The sequence below is a fragment of the Acomys minous genome (genome assembly GCF_964271855.1).
Source record: "Acomys minous genome assembly, chromosome: 7".
Lineage (NCBI taxonomy): Eukaryota > Metazoa > Chordata > Mammalia > Rodentia > Muridae > Acomys > Acomys minous.
Genome location: NC_140488.1, coordinates 103,748,037 through 103,766,502, shown reverse-complemented (window position 1 = coordinate 103,766,502; position 18,466 = coordinate 103,748,037). Strand labels below are relative to the sequence as shown.

Sequence of the window (18,466 nt, the reverse complement as noted above, 5' to 3'; positions counted from 1 at the left end):
CAGGCGGGTCACTGTGAGTTCGAGGCCAGCCTGGTCTACAAAGTGAGTCTAGGACAGCCAAGGCTACACAGAGAAACCCTGTCTCGAAAAACCAGCAAAAAAAAGAAAGAAAGAAAAGAAATTACCACATCAATGGTGAGCACTAATGTAACACAGGGTCTGACAGCATAAAGGACCAATGTGGGAATAGGTAATAGATTGCTGGGTGCTAATGTGTATGGCTTGATACCAAGAAATTAATACGTTTGCTCCTAGGTGTCAATAGTATATAATAACCCCGTAATGTGGCTCGAGCCTGGGATGGAGGAGCATCAAGAGGAATTAAAAGGTTATTTTTTTGCCCCAAGAAATAGGAAACTTGTTAGAATCCAAAGTCATTGGGAGTGCTAGACAATAGAGAAAGATGCAACAGAGCTGGGTGTGGTGATCCATGTCTGTAATAACAGCACTTAGGAGGTAGGATCAGGGGGATTAGGAGTTCAAGGTTATTCTCAACCGCATAGTGACTTCAAGACAAGCGTGTAGTACTCTGTCTCACCTATCCCTCTCCTCAAAAGCAACGCAGTATCTAGCTTTTTTGCTGAGTTATCTTGGGCAAGATATTTAATCTCTTTGTGCCTTGGTTTCCAAATGTGAAGCATGCTGTTAAGAAGGATGCTTATGATTCAGTGGATTCATATAAAGCACACAGGAAATGCTATTTAATTGCTAGCTGTTATTCTTATACACCTGAGTGGGTAGACTATGATTTATATCTGCTACACAAAAGATTTTTCCCAAGAATGCCTTGCTTATGTGGTGCCCAAGGCCTTTCACAGTTACAGGGAAGCAATGTGGGCTTATTCATATGTATACTTTCTAGGAGACAGATACCAAGGCACTTTGCTCCCTGTTAAAGGCCCTGGACACATATGGAAACACTGTATTTTTGAAGAGAAGACCAGATAATGTAGCAAGACTAGAGAGCCTACACTCTTGCATGCTTCTAAGTAAGTCACTAAGCCAAAGACAGCTGCTTATTTATTTGTGTTGGGAGGAAGGCGGACATTAATAGTCCCTAGATGATCTTAGTGAGAATCTTTCTAATTTTATGGCCTGTTTGGATAAAATGTTATCCATGCCCTTAAAGTTGCTGTCTTAAGTGACTAATGACTGGATAAGATGTGCATTGCATCTCATGCTCTTTATCTGGACAGTTACATTTAATAGAGAGTATATGTGGCTCAGTATTATTTTGATATATAGTTTTGTTTTTTTGTTTTTGTTTTGCTTTTTTTTGCTTTTTGCTTTTTGTTTTGTTTTGTTTTTGTTTTTGTTTTGTTTTGTTTTTTTTTTGGTTTTTTGAGATAAGGTTTCTCTGTGTAACCTTGGCTGTCCTGGACTCCCTCTGTAGACCAGGCTGGCCTTGAACTCACAGTGATCCGCCTGCCTCTGCCTCCTGAGTGCTGGGATTACAGGCGTGCACCACCATGCCCAGCGATATATAGGTTTTTTTTTTATTACCTATGTTTTTCTCTATCTCTCCCATAGTCTATTTTGTTATATATCAAGGGAGAAGGTGGCAAGGCAGGAAAACAAATAATACAGGATACCGCTTGGAACGCTGGCATCTGAAGCTGATTCCAGATGGGTGTGGTGGCACATCTTGTAATCCCAGCCCTGGGATTGGGAATTTAAGGTCATTCATGGCTACACAGTGAACTCCAGGTCAGCCTGAGCTGCATAAGAGTGTGTTTAAAACAATCCTCCACTCCCACCCCCCAAAAAACACTAAAATGATTCCAAGTGAAAACTTTGTGGTTTCTTGGCAGTGGTGCTTCCAAACATAGCTGGGTTATTGGAGGTTTGTATCAAATAATTGAAAGTCAAATTAGAAGTGGTTAATAATGACTCAGCCGGGCACGGTGGCACACACCTTTAATCCTAGCACTTGGGGAGGCAGAGGCAGGTGGATCTCTGTGAGTTTGAGGCCAGCCTGGTCTACAAAGTAAGTCCTGGAAAGCTAAGACTACACAGAGAAACCCTGTCTCAAGAGAAAAAAAGAAAAGAAAGAAGTGGTTGATAATGACTCAAAGTTTCTGGTAGTTCCATAGGAATAGTACAATTGCCACTCGACAGTGGGAACCAGTGGATCAGAAGAAAATGTTTTCTAACATATGGTGGTGATTACTCTCATTTCTGCATACAACGGCATTTGTGCTTAGCTCTGGCCAGCACATATGCCAATAGTAAGTCTACAAGGGGTTGGAGAGATAATTCAGCAGTTTAGAGCACTGCTGCTCTTGCAGAGAACCTTAGTACCCATACAGCAGCTTACAACTATTTGTAACTCCAGTGTCAGGTAACTCAATACCCTCTTCTGACCTCTGTGGGCACCACACACACATGTGGTGCACATACATACGTGCAAGTAATACACTCATGTGCATAAGAAAATCTTCAAAATAACTTGTAAAAAAAGAATTGGATAAAAAATACTATACAAAAATGTAAAAATATTCCTCCATTGAGAAGGATCTGTACTTGGATGGGAACAGATTCATCTGAGTTTTGAATTTCTAAAGCTGTGTGTGTTTGTGTGTCACACTGCTTAATAATTACCGAGCCAGTGTTTGGTAGTCAAAGAGAAACTTCTCGGAAAAGTTTGCATCAGAGCAGGTTGAAGGGTTAACATTCCTAAGTATTGTTCTGGTTGATTGTATCATCAAACTCAGAGAGGGCACTGAGGCACCTGGTCTTTGAAGATAGACGCGTGGCAGTAATAGGAATAGTCATCCTGGAGAAGTAAAAAGATGGCCACAGTTTCTAGTTACTATCTCATGAGATTAAGGACTGATTAAGACTTGAAATAACTTCATAATCTGTGAAAGTGTTGATAGATGTTTGTTTGGCTACCCTTTCAGCCAGTCATGTCTGTTTTCTCCTCCTTGAGCCTCAGTTTCTTCCTTTGTCAAGGCAGGATCATTACAGATTAAAGAAATAGTTGCTCACCATGCCTCATTATAGCATATGAAGCAGTTCCAAAAGCCACTGACCAGAGGGTAGCACGCAATGAAAGCTTGAAGAAGGTAACATTCACTAATTTGAGAAACTGAGATTTTTTTTTCAGAGAGGTGCATAATGGGAGATAGGGTTAACCTCTGGGAGAAAGTGTCTTTTCCCTTTGCTAGCCATCCAGAAGCCTGGCAGAGTAGCAAGGGGGCGGGGCCAGGCTTCTGAAGGTGTTGCTAAGATACCAAGGGGCCAGAGGAGGTTAACTGAACCCTTAAACCATTGCGCCCTCCCACACCCGTCATCACTGGGGCCATTGGCCATTGTTCCCCACAAAATGGCGTCGGTAATCCCCCTCCCTGTCTGAGGCCTATGTGTGGCTGAGGAGGGGAGTGGGACTAGAAGTGGGCACAAAAACTACAGTTCCCAGGGTACACTGCACCCGCCTGTGAGGCACTGGCCACGTGCCTAGGCCTAGCGGTTACACGCCGTCAAAAATCTGCTAGCTCCCTTTCCCATCCCTGCTTTGGTTGTTGCCCCCCCTCCCCCGCGCGCACTGAGGTCCTGGGGGCGGGGGGGCGGCGGCGGCGGTATATGCCATGGCCGTTGCCCTCGCAACATAAGCAGGAGACAGGTATTTGCAAATCTGTGCTTCGACTTCTAATCCCAAAGCCGGCAGGTATGGGTCTCGCGAGATAAACTGGGAGCTAGAAAAAGTGAGTAAGGGGTGGTGGGTGAAAAGATACTGGTGGATACCACGTCTCTACAGACCTAATTCATTTTAAGGTTTACAAAGAGCTGAAAGTGGTCTGCGGGTGGCTAAGAAGTGGTGTGTGCTTGGATGTCTTTTTAATTTTTTTGATGGGAAAGGGTAAAGCAGCCGCGAGGACGAGTGCTTCAGGACACATAAGAGGTGCCTTGCGTGGCTCCTGGCTGAGATTTTTCTCTTTGCTAGGGAGAGAAGCCCCTCTCCTCGACGCGCATCCACCTCGCTGCGCTGAGTTCGGGGAAGGTGTGCGCAAGCGCCAGTTGGCCAGCCTCTGGGCACCTCGCTATGATAGGGGCTGTTCCGAGTTTGGGCTGCTCAGTTGGCTTTCTACGCCCCTCCCCCTCTTTTTCCCTCCCTTCCCCTCCCTTCTCCGCCCCTCTCCAGTCCATCAGAATTCTCTGGCTTCAGTACGCGTGCGCTCGGTCAGCTGCGGGGCTAGCGCGAGCTTGGGCTCGCACCCTGCTCCCCCTAACCCCGCCCGCTCTTTCCCGAACCGTGGTTGCTGGCACGGTGGGCTCGCGGGGAGACGCGCGCACGCGCACAGGACTCGGAGACGAGCTGGAGACACTGAGGAGGGGAGTAAGAAGCATCGGAGGAGACGTTAGAGGAGGAGGTATATGTGTATGTGTCTAGTCTACGGTGTAGCCGGTCGGGGGGCTGGAGGAGGGTTGAGAGACAGCAAGGGAGAAGTGAAGAGAGTCGGTCTCTGTCGGTCAGAATCTCTAGTGAGGTGAGGGTCCCGGCCAGCCCAGGACCCCGAGAGAGGGAGGAGGCCGGGGGGCGTGTCTAGGATCCGGCTGAGAGATGAATGGGCCCAGGATGAATGGAAGGAGGCAGCGGCGGCCAACAGTCTGTTCAGAGTAAGCGCCCCAGTGTGTGTGTGTGTGTGTGTGTGTGCGCGCGTGTGTGCGTGTGTGTGTGCGTTTGTGTGTGTGCGTGTGCGTGTGTGTGCGTGTGTGTGTTGAGGGGGAGCTGCTTGACCAAGGCAGGGTGCGTGCAGTTACCCAAAGGTACTGGCCGAGGCCGGACTGGGGTCTCGGGGTTGGATGAGCTGGAGTCGAAGTGACCGAATACGGAGAGGAAAATTAAGACGGGGAGCAAAGTGGGGAAGGACAGATCTGAGGTGAAGGTGCGTTTTTCTTTTTCTTTTTCTTCTTCTTCTTCTTCTTTTTTTTTTTCTGCTGGGGAGGGTGGCAACTTTGGCAGTTGATGGAAGACCAAGAGACTGGGAAGGTGAGGGTACAGGAGATGGTTGACAAAGGGACTGCGAGATCATTTAAGTGAGGTTGGTGCTACTAAAAGAATCGCTTTGGGTGTGGGAATGTTCAACAAGGTCTGGGTGTGTTGTATTGATGGAAATGGAGTGGGGGAAAGAGTAGGCTTCATTTAGAGGCTCATTTGATGTAGGAGGGTCGATAGGGCTGAAATCTGGGTGAGGGCTATAGCAGGCTGATTGTGTAAATTGTTAGGTGCAAAGGAATTGAGAGGTGTGGTGTGTGTTCTGTGACTGACTTGCTGGGAATGGGAAGGAGATGGTATGATAAGGTTAGGAGAAAAGTCACGAGGCGGTTTCTCTGTACTGAAAGGGGTTTTGTTTAGTTAAGAGCGGTGGGATGTGGGTGGAAACCCCCAGAGTGTGTCTCTCTATATCTTGCCAGTCCATACACTGTTAAAATGAGGTGCGAGTTTTGTGGCTCTTGCTCTTCTCCCCCCCCCCCCATTTTTTTTTAAAGACAGGGTTTCATCCAGTAACTAAGGCTGGCCTGAAATTCACTATGTAACCACGGTTGGTCTTGAATTCCTTTCCATCCGACTGCCTCAGCCTTCAGGTGTGATTCCTCAAGGGTTACTGCGGAGACAATTGTATGAATCAATCAATACTCGTGAGTTGTGAAAATCTGTCTAGTAGTGACTTCATCCAATATTTGGAAGCTTTGTTAATCCGTTTTTTCATGAGCAGTGTTTTGTTCTGTTTTGTTTTTGAGACAGGTCTCACTATGAAGCCGTGGCTCACATGGAACTTGCCGTGTGGACCAGGGTGACCTGGAACTCAGAGAAATCTGCCTGCCTCTGCCGCCTGAGTTTTAATATAAAGAGAACTTTTCAGGAGAGCTTAGGGTGTGACACAGAGCTGGAGGTGTTTTTAGATATTCTGTAACTCTTTGGACTGTTAAATTTAAAGTGTATTTCCACCCGATGGCTGGAGGGAAAGATACTTTGTATTAAATGTTAGCTAAACTGTACACAATCTGATTTTAAATGTTTAATAGTGATACCTGATGTCTTTGCTTATCTTGGAGTTTATGAAAACTGGCGCTTGCTTGTAGTGTTTTTGTTTCTTTGTTTGATGAGGAGCCAACCCAGGGCCCTGACCACGCTAGGCTAGGCAATCCCTTTACTACTGGGTCTGCGTCTGCAGCTGGTGTAACTTTAAATTACAACAGATGACTTGGACAGTTTGTCTCTGAATATGTTACTTAGCTTCTGGTAAGGAGACCTTGTGATGTTTTCATTCTGTCCTAGGTCAAGATTAATGATTATGGATTTTTTACTTTTCATTATTATTTTTACAAGTTTTGCTGACATATATCAAGTTCTTGGAACTGTAAATTTAAAACATTTCCTGCATTTTGTTTTGAAATCGAAAAGAGTATAATGCTTTCATTGACTATTTATTGTTCTAACACAAAGGTTAGTACTGTGTTTAGTTTGAGATTGAGATGAATACTTTGTGTATGTTTATAAATATATAGGGTAGTATACATACTAGTTTATATAATATCAAACATGTATTAAAATAGAGCAGAAATATAAAGGTAGAGTGGGAACTTCGAAATATACAACTCTTCCAGGAAAAGTTGTCTCCTAGTTTTTAGCTAGATAATCCTGGAGTGGAAGGACATATAACCATAGAAGTGTATTTGAGGAATGGGGTGAGAAAAGGCTGGAATCATATGCTGAGATTGAGGCTGAAGAGAAGCACTGGGTTTATATCCTGAAAGCCATTTCTGCCCCTCCTTTCTTCTTTTTGCTCCCTTCTCCACCGTGCCTCTCTCTAGATTGTCTACATACTTTACACTGTACTTCTGAGTCTTCCTCATATTTTAAAGAGAATATAAAGGTCAAAGATAAGTCTGGTGTGGTGGTTCAATACCTTTAATCTCAGCACGTGGGAGGCAGATGTTTGTGAGGTCAAAGCTAGCCTGGTCTACATCTAGGGGCTATTTAGTGAGACTACAACTCAAAACGAAGAAAACGAATAAACCAACAAAACCAAAGCAAAATACTTGGTTTAGTAAGTTGTGGACCCTGCACTTCTGACTCTGGATCAGTGTTAATGCTCCCCTCACATGTCCACATTCACTACGTAACTATTCCTTAGTGTTCAGGCACTAGGTGTTTGTAGTATTGGCTTAAGTTTTTCTTCAAAAAGCAGAAGAGTTTCTGTTCTCATTAAGTTGTCCATTGCTTAGTAATAAGGCCAAAGACTGCCAAGAAACATGATAGAAATATAGAAAATAAGAAATATTCTAGTAGTAATAACTTTCTAGTTGTTAGGTAACTGACTTTTAAAAGTAATGAGTGGGTCTGGGTGTGGCCTTTAATCTCAGCACTCAGGAGGCAGCTGGGTCTACAGACGGAGTTCCAGGACAGCCAGGGCTACACAGAGAAACCCTGTCTCAAAACAAAATAGAGAAAAATGTTTGTGTACATGTTTTTGTATGATGATGAATTGTGTGCAAGAAAAAATTTCTATTATTTTAGTATTACGATCCATCTCTACTTGTAGAGATCCTTAGGTCCTCCTGTCTAAAAGCCAGGATTCTTTCGCAGGAATGTGTCTTGCCCATTTTTAGTTGCGATATAAAATTTGTGATATTGTTAGGCAACGACTAACTTTGATGACTTTAAAGGACATCTACAGACATTTATTTTGAAATTAGAATTGATGCCATTTTTAATTTAATTTTTATTTTGAGGTTTTATATATAAGTACTGTATTTATAGTTGCTCTGTAAATATCATGAGATGTTTGGTTTGGAAAATGTTGAAGTTCTTGAGAGAGACTTATTGTAGAAATGAGCCTTTAATGCTCTTTCTTTCAGGAATTTATATTTCTTCTGAAACTTTTCTTTTCCTCTTCCTTCCCTTCCTTCCATATAAACTTTTCCCTTCTCACTTCCCTTCCCTCCTCACCTTTTAAAAAAACTGTGTTTGAGATTGAACCCAGAGTCTCCTGTCTGCTGCTTAAGCATTCTATGTAGGGAGCACTCAAGCTCCTTTAAAAAGTCTTAGTAGAAATGAACTATATCTTTGCCATACTTTATCATTCCCAGCCCCCCTCTCTTTCCAGACAGGGTTTCTCTGTGTAGCCTTGACTGCCCTGGACTCGCATTGTAGACCAGGCTGGCCTGGAACTCATAGAGATTCGCCTGCCTTTGACTCCCAAGTGCTGGGATTACAACCATGTGCCACCACCTCCCGGTTCCCCCCCCCCCCAGTTCAAGTCTCAGCAACCACATGGTGGCTCACAACCATCTATAGTGAGATCTGGTGCCCTCTTCTGGCCTGCAGGCTCACACCCAGGCAGAACATTGTATACAGACTGAGCCATCTCTCCAGCTGTGTGGGCTCTTTTAAATTGTGATAAAATTTAGCAACAAATTTATCATTTTAATAATTTCATTATATGTTTTGTGGTACTTGGGGTTGAACCCATCAGCCCTGCACATGCCCAGAAAGCACTCTGCCACTGACCAATGTCTTCAAACCTCTTTTCACTTTTGTTTTTTGTTTTTCGAGACTGGGTTTCTCTGTGTAGCCTAGGCTGTCCTGGACTCACTTTGTAGACCAGACTGGCCTCAAACTCACAGCTATCTGCCTGCCTCTGCCTCCCGAGTGCTGGGATTAAAGGTGTGCACCACCACGTGCGCCCGGCTCCTCTTTTCTTTTTGATAGTGGGTCTCGATAAGTTGCCCAGGCTCTCCTTGAACTCACTTTGTAGCCTTTGCAGACTATGAATTTGTGATTTTCCTACCTCAGTCTCCCAAATTGCTGTGATTACAGGCCTGAGTCACTAAACCTGACTTTAAGCTTTTTTTTTTTTGTATTTTTGTTGTTGTTGTTGTTTGTTTTGAGACAGGGTTTCTCTGTGTAGCCTCAACTGTCCTGGACTTGCTTTTTAGACCAGGCTGTCCTCGAACTCACAGGGATCCACCTACCTCTGTCTCCTGAGTGCTGGGATTAAAGGTATGGCCCACCACATCTGTCCTGCTATTTTTTTGTTTTTGTTTGTTTGTGTGTTTATTTTTTCGAGACAGAGTTTCTCTGTGTAGCCTTGGATATCCTGGAACTTGCTTTGTGGACCAGGCTGGCCACAAACTCACAGTGATGGCCTGCCTCTGCTTCTCAGAGCACTGGGATTAAAGGCGTGCACCACCGCACCCTGCTGCTGCTTTAAATCATTTTTAAAGTATATGTTTTAGGCATTAAGTAACCTTACTGTATTGGGGCTAGTATCTAATTCCAAAATGTTTTCATCGTCTTGAAAGGAAACTCATTAAGCGCTCACTCCCCATTCTCCTCCCTCTAACACCCAGGGGCCCTCATTTGCTAGTGTCAGTGGCTTTGCTCAGTCTCTAATCCTAATACTAACCCTAACCTCTTTTTTTAAAGATTTATTTATTTATTATTATGTACACAGTGCTCTGCCTGCATGTAAACCTTCAGGCCAGAAGAGGGCACCAAATCTCATTATAGATGTCTGTGAGCCACCATGTGGTTGCTGAGAATTGAACTTGGGACCTCTGGAAGAGCAGATAGTGCTCCTAACTAACCTCTGAGCCACCTCTCCAGCCCTAATCCTAACCTCTTAAGTCCTTTTCTTGTAAATCTTTGCATGAGCCTCCTCTCTCTCTCTCTCTCTCTCTCTCTCTCTCTCTCTCTCTCTCTCTCTCTCTCTCTCTCCTTCTCTCCCTCTCTCTCTCTGGAAGTCAGAGGAAAACCTAAGTTTCAGTCATTGCCTCTGGGCGGCCTCCTGTCTCTACTTCCCAACTTGCTGTAGGAATGTTGGGATTACAGATGCATGCTACAACATCTGTCTTTACCTGGGTATTGGGGATCCAAATTCAGGTCCTCATAAGCCAGCCATATCCTCAGCCCTTAAACCCAACTTCTTTTAATTAGCATGTTTTTGAGAGTCATCCACTATGTATGCCTCATTCCCTTCTGTGGTTGAGTACTATTCTATTTTATGGGTATATCCAATCATGAGTTTGTGACTATTTGGAATGTTTGTGTGTAGTGCTGCTATAGATATTCACGTGAAAGATTTGTTTGAACACCCATTTGGACTTCTTTTAACTAGAAGCAAAATTACTGGATCACATACCAGCTGTTTTCTACAGTGGTGCCAACATTATATATTATCATCCCCAATATATGTGGAGTCCAATTTCTGTACCTCCTCTAAAAACTTGCTGGTCTTTTTAATAATGCCTTCATTGTGGGTGTGAATTGGTATCATTGTGGTTTTGATTTGCATTTCCCTAATGACTAATGATGGGGCATCTTCTCTTGTACTTTATCTATTTATATTTCTTCTTTGAAGAATGTTTTGAACTGTCTATTTAAAACTTTTTAAAATTTGGTTGCTTTTTAAATGAACTATAGGAGGCTATTTTGATGCTTTGTAAAAATTTGTTTTAATTTTTTGGTGGTAAAACATCTGTCTTGTGGGGTGTGGTGGTACTTGCCTTTAACCCTAGCAAAGCCATTGAGACAAGCAATGCAGAGGCAGAGGAAAGTAGTTCTCCATGAATTTAAGAGAATTTAAGACCACCTGGTCTACCTGAAGAGAGGGTCCCAAGCCAACCAATGATACTTAGTGTGACCCTGTCTCAAAATAAAAAAAAAAAAAGAAAGAAAGAAAAAGAAAAAAGAAAGAAAGAATTAAGAAAAGGGCTGGAGAGATTGCTCAGAGGTTTAAGAGCACTGCTGGTCTTCAAGAGGTCCTGAGTTCAAATCCCAGCAACCACATGGTGGCTCACAACCATCTCTAATGAGACCTGGTGCCCTCTTCTGCCTGCAGGCAGAATACTGTATAAATAAATAATAAATAAACAAACAAAATTTTTAAAAAATCAATCAATCATAGCCACCTGCAACAAAAGTATCTGATAGCCACATTTCTAGATCCTTTGTTTGTTTGTTTGTTTGTTTGTTTGAGACAGGGTATCTCTGTAACAGCCCTGGCTGTCCTGGATTCACTTTGTAGATGAGGCTGGCCTTGAACCTACAGAGATCTGCCTGCCTCTTCCTCCCTGAGATCCACCACCTGGCTCACATTTCTAGATCTTAAAAACTGCTGCTCACTTTAAAATTTGGCTCTTTTTAATTGAGTTACAAGAGTGATACAGAATTTTGTATATTATACAAAATAAGTTTAATTTGATACATTGAAATAGAATTCAAATGTAATATTATTCTTCACATGTTATATTTCTACTCTAATATGAGGATTTAGCCCAGATGAAGAACATTAGCAAGTATTTGGGATTATGGATGGGAAGTAGCTCTATAGAAATTATTAGAACCAGATGGCATGGGATTGGGCCAGGTATTCCATACCTGCCCCACTATGGGAAATAGTTTAGGGGATTAATATCTGCTCTGCCCCAGGTTAACTAAGGCTATTTTAAAATATAACAGGTGTCTGTGTCTTGATTGACTGCTAGCGGATTAGAAAATACTGCTGTAATAAGAATTATATAGTTAAACATTATTAGGCCATACTGGTAATTTAACTGCAACGTAAGAGTTTTTAAAAAGTATATTCTAGATTCTAGACCCTGATAATTGATATCATTTGCAAATAAATTCTCCCAGTCTGACTATGAGTGGCTTTTTATAATATATATTTATTCATGTTGTCTGCCACTGAGTTACATTATAGCCCTGTCTTTGTACTTTGGTTGATTGAAGGTTTTTTGTTTTTTTTTGTTTGTTTGTTTTTGTTTTTTTTGTTTGTTTGTTTGTTTTTTTTTGCTCTTTATTTATTTATTTAGAGTCTTGCTGTGTAGCCCAGGCTGGGCTTTGAATTTTTTATTCTCCTGGCTCAGTCTCCTAAGTGCTAGAATGATATGCATAAAACCACTGCTATCTTTCTTTTTTTTCAAGACAGGGTCTCTCTGTGTAGCCTTGGCTGTCCTGGACTCACTCTGTATAGTCCAGGCTGGCCTCGAACTCACAGAGATCTGCCTGTCTCACCCTCCCTGGTGCTGGGATTAAAGGTGTGCGCCCACACGCCCAGCGTCTGCCAGCTGGTCTGATGGTGTGATTTGAGGCACTAAAGTTTTGAAGCATCATTAAGTCCAGTTATATATTTTTTCTTTTGTTGCTTATGGCATTTGTTTGTTCATTCATTCATTCCCCGCCCCCAAGGCTGCCCTCAAAGTTGTGTAACCAAAGATGACCTTGGGCAATATTTATTTTATTTATTTATTTATTTTGGTTTTTTGAGACAAGGTTTCTCTGTGTTAGCCTTGGCTGTCCTGGACTCACTTTGTAGACCAGGCTGGCCTCAAACTCACAGAGATCCACCTGCCTCTGCCCCCCAAGTGCTGGGATTAAAGGCATGTGCCACTATGCCCAGCTATATTTATTTTTAAATTGTATGTACATTGGTGTTTTGCCAGCATGTATGTGTGTGAGGGTGTTGGATTCCCCGAAACTGGAATTACAGACAGTTGTAAGTTGCCATGTTGTTGCTGGGAATTAAAGCTCGGTCCTCTGGAAGAGCAGCTAGTGCTCTAACTCTCTGAGCCATCTCTCCAACCCCCTTGAATACTTTTTAAAAACGATCTATAACTTTTATGTCTATGAATGTTTTTCTTGCCTACATATTTGTGTACTTCATGTATGCCTGGTGCCTGTGGGGGCCAGAAGAGGGCACATGTTACCCTAGAATTGTAAGCTGCCATACAAATGCTGGGACCCAAACCCAGGTCCTCTGCAAGAGCAGTACGCACTCTTAGCCAGTGGCTCTGAACTTTAAAAAAAAAATGACATTTTTATAAATTCTTTGAGAATTTCATACAATGTGTTTTTAGTCCTGCCTACTGGTCTCTTCCCCCCTCTTCCCTCCTCATATTCATCTTTACCACTCTCCCCATGCAATGTGTTTTCTTCCCCCCCCCCCACCATGGAGTTCATTCTGTGTTGCTCTACTGTTTTTTGGGAGTGTGGCCTGCCCTGGACTGTGGTCAGCTTACCAGAGGTCACCCCATTAGGAAAAAGCTGACACTTCCTATCCCAGCAGCTACCAAATGGCGTAGCTTCTCAACTAGTGTCAAGATTTTATGCCCACCTCCTCCCTTCTTGTACATGGGAATTGCCTACAAGTTTTCCAACTTCACATTTGTGAAAATTGTGCATTGTACTTGGTGTGTGTGTATGTTCCAAAGCTCCATATGAGTCAGAGAGACTTTTATATTTTAAAAAATATTTATTAATAATAATTATTATTAGTGTATGTATGTGTGTCAGTCAGAGGACAACTTTGTGAGTTTGTTCCTTCCTTCTTTACGTGGATTTCAGGGATTGAACTCAGGCTATTAGGCTTACAAAGCAAACGCCTTTGTTCATTGAGCCATCACACCAGCCTCAGGGAGATTTTTATCTGGTTAAACTTTATATGATGGGCTAAAAAAAGTATAGGGATGCTTTTTTGGTGCCTGTTTACTATTTGTATAGCTCCATGTGGGATATTCATGTGTGTGCAAATATGTTCACTCATGCCAGTGTGTCTGCCGGTTAGATGTTAACATCAGGTGTCTTCATATATAGTACCCCACCTTAATTTTTGAGACAGGATCTCTTGCTGAACATGAAGCTCACCAAATTGCTAGACTATCTATTGCTAGTCAGATTCATGGGATCTACCTGTCTCTGACTCTTGGTGCTGGGGTTACAGATAACCACCATGCCCAGCTTTTACATGGAAGCTGTGGAATCTGAATTTAAGTCCTGATACTTGGAAGCATTTTACTCATTGAGCCATTTCTCCAGTGTCATTTTTGAACTAAGATTATTTGTCATACAAGGTGGTGCATTCCTATAATCCTAGCATTCAGGAAACTGAGGCAGGAGTACTGTAAGGCCAAGACCAGCCTGGTCTACATTGTGTAAGGTGAAATGTTTCTTTAAAACTAGAGAAAAAGCTGGGTGTGGTAGTGCACGCCTTTTATCCCAGCGCTTGGGAGGCAGAGGCAGGCGGATCGGATCGCTGTGAGTTTGAGGCCGGCCTGGCCTACAAAGCGAGTCCAGGACAGCCATGGCTAACAAAGAGAAACTCTGTCTCAAAAAACAAAGCAAAACAAAACAAACAAACAAAAAACCTAGAGGAAAAACTGTTGGGCATGGTGGTGCATGCCTGTAATCTAGCACTGTGGAAGCAGAGAGTCAACCAGACAGCCAACAAACCAAAACAAACAAAAACAAAAGAAAAAAGAATAAAAGAACTTGACTCAAATTATTTGGATAGATTCTTGATCTGAACAATTATAAACTATATTAAACATATAATTGCTTTTTTAGGTATATGCAATGTCAGTTTTTGGTTAAATGATGGATAACTATGGATTAAAATTCATTTCAATGAATTTGTTTTTAAAGTTTAATTTAGCCCATGCAGACTGGAAGTTATAATCCTCAACCTCCTATTGTGCTGGGATTGGAGGAGTAATGTCAACATGCCTGGCTTTCAGTTGACATCTTCACTAATATATATGCAACCAATCCCTTGCAGAGCCTTTATTTCCAAAGAACATGATGTGCTTTTACAGCATATGTATCTGTGCAACTTAAGGCTATATGACTAAGGCTATATTATAAGGGGCCCCTTATTTTAGGCATGTTATAATTGGGCTTGGGACTGAGATATTAGTGTTGAATTCCAGCTTAGGGTTTTTTTGTTTTTTTTGTTTTGTTTTTTTGTTTTTGTTTTTGTTTTTTGTTTTTTGTTTTTTTGAGTGTGTATGTGTGGGGGATAGGGGATAGAGATGGAACTGGGATCTGGTACATTCTAAAAGCAAGTTCTCACTGAGCTGCCCCTTTCTCCTACCCCCGGCTTTTTTTTTCTTGCTGTGCCATTTTATTTCAATTTACTTGATCTCTGTTTACTTTTAAATCTTTTGGCCTTTTGAAACAGTCTCATGTAGTGCAGGCCGATCTCAAGGATAATTTTGAACTTTTGATCTTCTTGCCTTCTACTTCCTGAGTGCTGGGATTACGGGTGTGCACCACCACACTGGGCTTTATGAGGTGCTCATGATCCAACCCAGGACTCAGCAAGCATTCTGAATTATATCCCTCGTGATCCTCCTTTTTTTTTAAAGAAAGATTTTATTTTTTAAGATATGTCTATTGTGTGTGTCTGAGTGTTGGTATGTGAATGCAAGAGGCCAGTGGCATCAGATCCCCTACATGGAGGTATAGGCAATTGTGAGCTGTGAATGTGGGTCCTGGGAACCAAAGTGAGATTCTCTCTAAGAGCAGTGTGTATGCACTCCTAAGCACTGAGTCATCTCCTTAGGCCCAAACCCTCCCCTCAGTTATCTTTTTAATAAGAGAGAGCAGGAGTCCAGGCCATCCCGAGTCTGGTGATCAAAGGGTCCTTGTATCAGCTGTCAGAGTAGCTGGAGCTATAGGCACCCACATTTTTTTCTGTGACAGGATGTTACTATATGCAACCCAGGCAGGCCAGTGCTGCGATTCCAAGCATGGGCTACCATGTCCAGCCATGTCACTTAATTTTTTGAAATTTTTTGGGGGGTGGGTAAGAGAATAATAACAGTTTTACTTATCTCAAGATTCTTGTGATGATTGAATGGAAAGATATGTAAGGGGATTTAGAAACATGTGTGTTTCTAAAACACACTCAAGTTGTAACTGATAAAATTTATTTAAATATATACTTTACTTATTGTGTGTTTCTTCAGCTCTTCCTTCTTTCCTTCCTTCCTCCCTCTCTCTTTCTCTCTCCTTCCCTCCCTCCCCCCTCTTTCTTTCTCATTCTTTCTTTCTGAGACAAGGTTTCAGTGTGTAACCCTGGCTGGCCTAGAACTCATTCTGTAGACCAGGCTAGCCTCAAATTCACAGAGATGCATCTGCCTTTGCCTCATGCCTTTAATCCCAGCAGGTGGATGCCTTTGAGTTTGAGATGAGCCTGGTCTATAGAGAGTCTCAGGTCATCCAGAACTACATAATAGAGAGACTGTGTCACAAACACACACATACCACCACCTCCTCCTCCACCACCTCTACCACCTCCACCACCTCCACCATCTCCTCCACCTCACCTCCACCACCTCCACCATCTCCTCCACCTCACCTCCACCACCTCCACCATCTCCTCCATCTCACCTCCACCATCTCCTCCATCTCACCTCCACCATCTCCTCCATCTCACCTCCACCATCTCCTCCACCTCACCTCCACCATCTCCTCCACCTCACCTCCACCATCTCCTCCACCTCACCTCCACCATCTCCTCCATCTCACCTCCACCATCTCCTCCATCTCACCTCCACCATCTCCTCCACCTCACCTCCACCATCTCCTCCACCTCACCTCCACCATCTCCTCCATCTCACCTCCACCATCTCCTCCACCTCACCTCCACCATCTCCTCCATCTCACCTCCACCATCTCCTCCATCTCACCTCCACCATCTCCTCCATCTCACCTCCACCATCTCCTCCACCTCACCTCCACCATCTCCTCCACCTCACCTCCACCATCTCCTCCACCTCACCTCCACCATCTCCTCCATCTCACCTCCACCATCTCCTCCATCTCACCTCCACCATCTCCTCCATCTCACCTCCACCATCTCCTCCATCTCACCTCCACCATCTCCTCCATCTCACCTCCACCATCTCCTCCATCTCACCTCCACCATCTCCTCCACCTCACCTCCACCACCTCCACCATCTCCTCCATCTCACCTCCACCATCTCCTCCACCTCACCTCCACCATCTCCTCCATCTCACCTCCACCATCTCCTCCATCTCACCTCCACCATCTCCTCCACCTCACCTCCACCATCTCCTCCACCTCACCTCCACCACCTCCACCATCTCCTCCATCTCACCTCCACCATCTCCTCCATCTCACCTCCACCATCTCCTCCATCTCACCTCCACCATCTCCTCCATCTCACCTCCACCATCTCCTCCATCTCACCTCCACCATCTCCTCCATCTCACCTCCACCATCTCCTCCACCTCACCTCCACCATCTCCTCCATCTCACCTCTACCATCTCCTCCATCTCACCTCCACCATCTCCTCCATCTCACCTCCACCATCTCCTCCATCTCACCTCCACCATCTCCTCCACCTCACCTCCACCATCTCCTCCACCTCACCTCCACCATCTCCTCCACCTCACCTCCACCATCTCCTCCATCTCACCTCCACCATCTCCTCCATCTCACCTCCACCATCTCCTCCACCTCACCTCCACCATCTCCTCCACCTCACCTCCACCATCTCCTCCACCTCACCTCCACCATCTCCTCCACCTCACCTCCACCATCTCCTCCATCTCACCTCCACCATCTCCTCCATCTCACCTCCACCATCTCCTCCATCTCACCTCCACCATCTCCTCCATCTCACCTCCACCATCTCCTCCATCTCACCTCCACCATCTCCTCCATCTCACCTCCACCATCTCCTCCATCTCACCTCCACCATCTCCTCCACCTCACCTCCACCATCTCCTCCATCTCACCTCCACCATCTCCTCCATCTCACCTCCACCATCTCCTCCACCTCACCTCCACCATCTCCTCCATCTCACCTCCACCATCTCCTCCATCCCACCTCCACCATCTCCTCCATCTCACCTCCACCGTCTCCTCCATCTCACCTCCACCATCTCCTCCACCTCACCTCCACCATCTCCTCCACCTCACCTCCACCATCTCCTCCATCTCACCTCCACCATCTCCTCCATCCCACCTCCACCATCTCCTCCATCTCACCTCCACCGTCTCCTCCATCTCACCTCCACCATCTCCTCCACCTCACCTCCACCATCTCCTCCACCTCACCTCCACCATCTCCTCCATCCCACCTCCACCATCTCCTCCACCACCACCACGAACAACAAGAAAGTAAGCCTTTCTTTGGGTTATTAAGAAATCCTTTCTTTCTGCAATGCCATAATTTCTTTTAGTAATTGATGTAGTTTTGATTTTATATTTAGCTCTATAATCCACATTACATTTATTTTTGCAACTGATTTTAGGTCTTTAACTCTCTTCCCCCAATAGATAGCCAGTTATCCACCACCATTTATTATACTATCTGTTCTCTACAAATTTGAAATTCTTACACTGAAGTATATTCCCAAGTGTGCCAGTTTCTTCCTATTTTTTAAATGTATGTCTATTTCTGTGCTGAAACTGTATTATTTAGGTAATTGCATCTATATTATATGTTAATATTTGATAAAGAAAAATTTTCATTGTCCTATATCAAGATTTTAGGGGTGAGGAAATTTTGGTGCTGCCTTAATGTGTCCCAGTCAAGCCAGGAACTCATGGTAATATGCTTGCCTTAACCCCCGGATGCTGATATTTTTGGTTTTCCTTGCGCTTTCAGAATCAATCATATTTGTTTCAGATTTTGACCTGA

The 18,466-nt window shown here is 43.9% G+C and overlaps 1 protein-coding gene across 6 annotated transcripts in view; it reads left to right on the top strand.

The window, feature by feature from the left end:
• The first annotated feature begins 3,463 nt into the window (after positions 1–3,463).
• The window catches only part of WNK3 (WNK lysine deficient protein kinase 3), a 104,593-nt gene continuing 89,590 nt past the window's right edge, over positions 3,464–18,466 (top strand). For 2 of the 6 annotated variants that reach the window (XM_084790010.1, XM_084790005.1), the window contains exon 1: positions 3,464–3,670. The gene's annotated coding sequence lies outside the window, so the exon portion shown is untranslated. Of the gene's footprint in view, positions 3,708–3,781; positions 4,382–4,450; positions 4,890–18,466 lie in introns of those variants that run through there. The other 4 variants (XM_084790006.1, XM_084790007.1, XM_084790008.1 and 1 more) reach the window with 4 other exon arrangements.